The sequence below is a fragment of the Glossina fuscipes genome, unplaced genomic scaffold (genome assembly GCF_014805625.2).
Source record: "Glossina fuscipes isolate IAEA_lab_2018 unplaced genomic scaffold, Yale_Gfus_2 221, whole genome shotgun sequence".
Classification (NCBI taxonomy): Eukaryota; Metazoa; Arthropoda; class Insecta; order Diptera; family Glossinidae; genus Glossina; species Glossina fuscipes.
The window spans coordinates 2,660,621-2,667,207 of record NW_023998564.1 but is presented as its reverse complement, the minus strand read 5'-3'; the positions used below and the strand labels follow the sequence as shown (position 1 = coordinate 2,667,207).

Genomic DNA, 6,587 nt, shown 5'->3' with positions numbered 1-6,587 from the left:
TTTGTTTACACCGAACAATTTTTTTCGGAGCTTGTTTCCATATTATGAAGTAGCTAGTAACCAGCTTACAACCATTTGCGTAAGTAGACATCAAGTATTTAAACTCTCTCAATCATCGAACAGGTTGCTGAACTGACATGGCTAACGAACATGGCTAACTCTGCTCATTATCTTCGGTTAATCAGATACTTTGAACAAAGTTTACGGGGTTCCTGTAGCAGATGATATTCTAGATGTTGCCTCTATGTGATGGCTGTTAAATTATGGATACTTAAAAAGATATATATATATATTACGTTTATTTTGTTATTTTTATACATAATTTTAGAAAATCAGGCACATATATACATGTCTACATATATCTACATGTATAAATGTGTAGATTGTGTGGCATTTTTTTAAGTTATTTATTCATGTATAAAGAATCCAGATAAACATACATTACTCTAAATGAGACAGTCCTTCAGATTGAAGTCTTAACTTAGTTAAAGTTAAAGCAAAAAAAATCGGAAAACTGCCAAATTAATATATATAATGTACATGTAAAAATAAGCAAAAAGAAATTCTTACAATTATCTAATCAATCATACGCTCAATAACTTGTATTTGAGAGGGAATCTCATGAACAGTTAATCAGCGTTAACATATTAAAGCTTATCAGCATTATATAGTATGTTGGTGCAGCCCAGCTCGATAATAATAGATCTAGATTTTAGTATACGCATCATATAGGCAATATACACGGATATTCAAAATAATAATTCTAAAGAGATTAGGTTATAAAGGTTACTTAGATATTTAAAGAGGTGCCTAAGTGGGTGAAAAAGTTAAAATGTCATTGGAATTTTATACTTAGGGTGGAATTTTGTATAATTTTTCTTTGATTAAAATGCCGCTCGAATCATTGATTGATTGAATTGCTTGCAATAAAATAAACGACGGCATTTCTTAAGAATCATTTAATCGTTTCATTTTGCTTAAAACTTTTAGTAGAGGAAAATTTTTTTTTTATACAATTATAAATATTTAAAAGAATTCATTTTAATTGATTTAATAGGCGAATAAATAAAAAAATAATTATTGTTTTAAGCGATAGGTATTACATAAATATATCTATGTATACATATATATCTATGCAGTCATTGATTGTTAAAGGAGAGGGCGCCAATTGTACGATGAGCGTAAGAAACTTGGTAATTTATGTCAAAATCAGTAATAATACTGGCTTACTTTGAAAATCAAATTATGCTTAAATCAAGTGCTTTCTTGAAAAATGTGAACAACATTATCTTAACACAAGCAAAAGCATTATGCACTACAGCACTTTGTTTAGAGCAGGTGTAACAACTTTTCAAAGCAAGGTTTGTAACGTCCGCGTATGTACATGTAGGGGCTTCTGTCAGTCGGTTTTTTCTTTGCTCTTTACCAAAGGGGTAGTGTTATATAAACAGCAACGGAATATAATAACGGAATTTCGTTAATCAAGATTTGCTTCTATATTTCTCCGCTCACATAGTAGCACCATTTAAAAAGCGAATTATGAAAAGAGAACAAAGTCTAAAGTCCGTCTGTTTTGCAGGAAGGTGGGTTTTGCGAAAGCAAATGACATGTTTCTTTTCTTGATTAACGAGACAAGAGACCAAGGGAGTCGGCAATTAGCACGAATTTCAATAAACAGATTAAATGTAATAGAACAGGATCAATTAAAAAGGAGGAATGCAGGTACAACAACCTAGCGGAGTAAATGTCAAGTGAGGAAAGCAAAGAAAAAAACATCGCACGAAGTAAGAAATGTGTCTAGAAGAAAACTCACTTTAACAAAAGTAAAAGAAAATTCTAAGAATATTCATTTCCAAAAAAATGAACTGAAAAATTAATACGAATATACTAGACTTAGGAAATGATGAGCCGATAACCTGTGTTGCTAGTGCTCAATGTCTTTTTTTAAGTCTAAGAATTCAATTCATTAGTCTAAAGTTAAAATAATAATAATAATAATAATAATAGGAAATGATAATAGAAAAAAAAAAGTAACAATGATTTTCATTATGACAGTTAATAATTCGATGCAGAGGAGGTTTCGCGAAGATGTAAGTGAGTGATTATTTATGCGTGTGTGTGTGTGGATATAACCACAGACTGAGACTTAATGAACCAACAGCTAGAAGGACCCAGACTAACAGACAGAGGAACAGGGTAGATTGACCATAACACCACGACTGGACGTCATATCAACAGTACCGGTGGTAGGTTAAGTTCTTTCTCCTTTTTGTAGCGTAACTGAATTAGCCAGAGTTTACAAAAGACAACACTAGCTCTAAAAAAGACGAGTTACACGTTCTATGTGAAGAGGGGCGGAAAGGCTGCCCGACCCGACCCTTATTCAATAGTGCTTCGAGCCAAATAGTGTTCTCGGGCGAAGACATTCCGTCAAAATATCTCAAAAGTTGTGACCTGTAGGTTCAAATAAGATGGACAGACGGACAGACGGACAGACAAGCTTACATCGATTAAGGAATTTATTCTGATTCGATCTCTATGAAAAATGTGAGTTTCATACAATCCCGAAAACTTAACATACCCTTTTATCGCAAATAATGTAGGGCTTGTGTAAACATGCCTGCCCTTTTATTATTATTTTAATTATTATTAGGAAGAAGAACAAAAAGAAGAAAAATATATATATGACTCACCTTTACTTGTACGTTATTAATCCTTGTGGTATAAATGAATGAAGTTTTTATTTTTAATTTTCTCTTAATTTCTTTTGTTCTCTTTTTTTTTCTTAAGTTATTATTTATTAAGCTCTCTGTTATTTGATAAAACTGTTAACTGCTCTGCTAATTGCCTTTAATTACGTTCTCAAACTTTCGTCCAGAAGTAAAGCTTTGCATAAAAATGACTCATCCAAAAAAAAAAAATCTCACGTTTTCACGCGCACTCAAACACACTTTTTAGTTTAATGTTGGTTTGTATTTTTTTGATTAATTCAGTCCCCCTTGGATGATACTGAATACTGTGATAAGTCTTTGGTTTTATTACTTATCTTTTAACTCTCTCACTTTGCTCGTAGGCTTATCAATTATAAGGTTATTATATGTAAAACGAAATTTGAAAACTCCTTTTTTAAAAGAACCGTTACGTTATAGGAAAATCACTTAAACTAGAGATGACTTTCGCAGGACAAAAAAAAAATAATAATAACGAATGTTTATTTATTTGTCTCCTTCTTTTTATTTTCCTTTAAAGATATATATTCTTTTACTATTAATTGAAATTATGTTAGAAGAAAATTACTGTGTTCCTGGAGTGCGATCACGTCTAGACTGAACTTGAATAACGTGCGCTTAGATACTTTTATACCTGTAATCATATGGAGAGAGAACATTATATGCCATCAATCAGAGTAAAAAACACACCATATAAAAGGCTTGGTGCGTGCGTGTGTGTGTGCATATGTTTTTTTGTTAATAAAAAAAAAAAAAAGTTTGCAAGTATCTGTTCGAACCGATCATAGAATAACACATGAAGTGTTATTGATAATTTGTATTATTGTCACTGCTTTGTATCGTATGGATGGAAGCAGTTCTTCCTAATAAGTCATTATATGTCCGTTTTCAGCAACTGAATTGCATTCACGAAAACAAAAGCAACAATAATGAAAAACATTTCCTTTTCTTTTATTTGCTTTACTTTCCTTTAAAACTTTGATCACCTACCATATATGCCTGTATTTATGATAAACAATGCGATTGCCATTCGGTCAGAACTGCCCAGAATTGTGTGTCTCATCTTGAGATATAAAGGTGGTTAAGGTGTTTTTCTTCTTTTTGAGTCTCTTTATACCTACATAGGAACTTATCTTATATATCCTATAGCTAAAATTTAACGCAGAAGCGATGGCAGCAATGGTTATGGAATTATTTTTCAAATTGATTTATAATCTTTGAAATTTCGTAATATACGTATGAGCGTGATATATAAATGCGGTAGACAGACACACCTTCGAAATTTCGAATAAAAAGAAACAAACAAAAAAAAAGAATGAATAAATGAAAAAGATATTTACTAACATTTATTATTTGACATAAACGTGTCATGTTATGATAAAGATGTATGAATTTCTAATGTATTTCGATAATTGATGTAAACATATGTTATTTATACATATATCGTTTCAAAGTCCAAAGAAATTCATCAATATAACAACATGATGGTGCAAAAACTGATAAGACACATAAAAGGTGACTAACGGGACAAACGTTGTTTGCATACTAACAGCGTGATGAGCCTTAAGCAATTTATGCATTCATTGGCAGCTTTTTTATGAAACATTTAATCTTTGCTCAGAGCGTAGCCATTAGTAATTTTTGTCTTGTATTTACCGCACATAGATTATCAAAGGCTTACCCTAAGTGGCTCGTGATATTGCGTATATAATATATTTTCAAGATAGAAAAGTGAGTTTTCAAAATAATATATGAGACAGAAATGATTTTAATGCTGAAAAATAAGTATCGGAAATGTTTTAAAATTTGCGCATTCTTAGTCTTGCATAATTGAATGAGAGACCGTCCATCTGTCGGCACAAGTTCACTAGTCAAGCATGATCTTAACGTCTGGGCTTTAACTCGAAACAAAAGCTGAATTTAAATCAAGCAGAAATTCCGTCTCTTGGAAAATGTTTGCTGTTTAAATTCATTTGTTTATCCAAACAAGCTACATATAAACATAAAACACTACAGCTTTTGATTCATCGTCAACTTTATTACGATAAAGACATTTGCGTTCACAATGCGCCTTCTACGATTTGAAGGCGATATTTTATCTTTTGGAGCCAGGAGTAAACATTTACAGCGGATGCTACTCAAACACTATAGACTTCGTAAACTTTAGTTCAGTCCCTGGCTCGAAAAAAAAAAAATGAAATGTGATGCTGCGGTTCTGTTCTAAAATATAAATACACAATTCCTCATCTCCCATCTCCCACCAAGACAAGCGATCTCGTTCTGGCCATGAACCTGTGACACTCAGTGCTTCAATATTTGTAAGGAAAACGAAAAGAACTTGACGTTATGGCTAACTGTAAATTTACTTTTTTAATGCTAAGTTAAAATAAAGCAAAAGAAATTTTTTGGAAATATCATGTGAAAAATGGTCCTATTAAAGTTAACCTGACCCTATAATAGGTGTTCACATGTACTTCTTTACTTGAAAAGGACATATATTGAGAAAAACTTGTACAATATATATTCCAAATCAAAATATTTCTCTACAACTTTTTGGCATCCTTCTGCCGTCATTTTAGTCAATTCGTGTGGTAACCAGTTTTCCTCCTTTTGAATCTTTCACATCGTATGTAAAAATCTAGAAACAGTTGATCTATCAGCTGCTAAGCTGTTCGAATGTTCTTTTAGAGTTTGTGCTAGGTTTTCGTCTAACAAGTCTTGTAATTCATTGGCTCCGAACTTTTTTGGTCCTCCACCATTTTTAATTCGTTGAAACCAAAATCGACAATTAGGATATAAACAAATCAAACAAGAAAAGTAATGAACGCCGAGAATGCAACTTTAAGCGTTCCACGATTAATGTCTGTGCGCAGTGAATAACTCAAAAGTACTAAAAGCAGAACTGTTATTTTATGTAAAAAAAGATCCGAATCATCGAGTTTAACTACTGTGTATATTGATACTTCGCAATACTTTATCATTTTCATTAATAGATTTCGCTGGTCAAAAAGCATGCAAGAACATCCATATATATATATATATATATGTATATACACATATATACACATATATATTTATATCACTTATGGATATTTATATTTATATATAATTCGTATGTGTGTGGACGTTAGCGTCCAGGTGTCAAAAGGAAAGTCTCAACCGCTTACAAAGAAAGGCACTGGTGCTTATTAGCAATGAGAGATTGCTCAACACCATCGAGAATCTTAACAATCGGCGCAACTTCGGCTGTGCTGTGCTTATATATAGACATTTCCACGGTATATATTTTGCGGACAAGAAAGAGACTTGTCCATCAGTCATGTCGTTAAATAAGACCATTTTGCGATTTCAGTGTTCTCGTGCTATGCGGCTAGCTGCTAAGCCGCAGTTTGAAAGTAAGTACAACCAGGGGGACAAACAATTTAAATGTTCTCATTTACAAATGTACGCTACTCTTCTTTCATATTTGTAGCCCTTCCTGAATGAGGACATGTTGTATGGGGATATCCCTCGAGTGATAAACATAACAATAGCTTTACATGATGTCACTGCGAGTAAAATACTTTCAAAATAGTACAATGCAGGATAAGCTCGTTAACCTTAAGTGAAAGTATTTTTCCCAGATCACACCTTTTGAATTTCCCTATAAAGCGGTAATCGTTTGGGGTCATCTTTCATAAAACGGCTATTTAGGGTTTTGGAAAAGGGAGCGTTAGCTTTCAAACGTCGCAGACGTGGACAACATGGCTAAATCATCTCATAATCCAAAGACGAACAGGAATACATCCATCTTTGAGTCGTTGATGTGTTCCTCTTTATCTCAGAAGTAAGAGAACAGCTATAGGTTACTACAATAGA

General features: G+C 32.6%; 1 protein-coding gene across 10 annotated transcripts in view; it reads right to left on the bottom strand.

Annotated features, from left to right (window-relative positions):
- LOC119642247 (matrix metalloproteinase-14) overlaps nt 1-3,206 on the bottom strand; it is a 74,915-nt gene extending 71,709 nt beyond the window's left edge. For 3 of the 10 annotated variants that reach the window (XM_038041317.1, XM_038041321.1, XM_038041322.1), the window contains exon 1: nt 2,694-3,204. The gene's annotated coding sequence lies outside the window, so the exon portion shown is untranslated. Of the gene's footprint in view, nt 1-2,693 lie in introns of all 10 variants that reach the window. The other 7 variants (XR_005247984.1, XM_038041324.1, XM_038041313.1 and 4 more) reach the window with 4 other exon arrangements.
- Nucleotides 3,207-6,587: the final 3,381 nt, after the last annotated feature.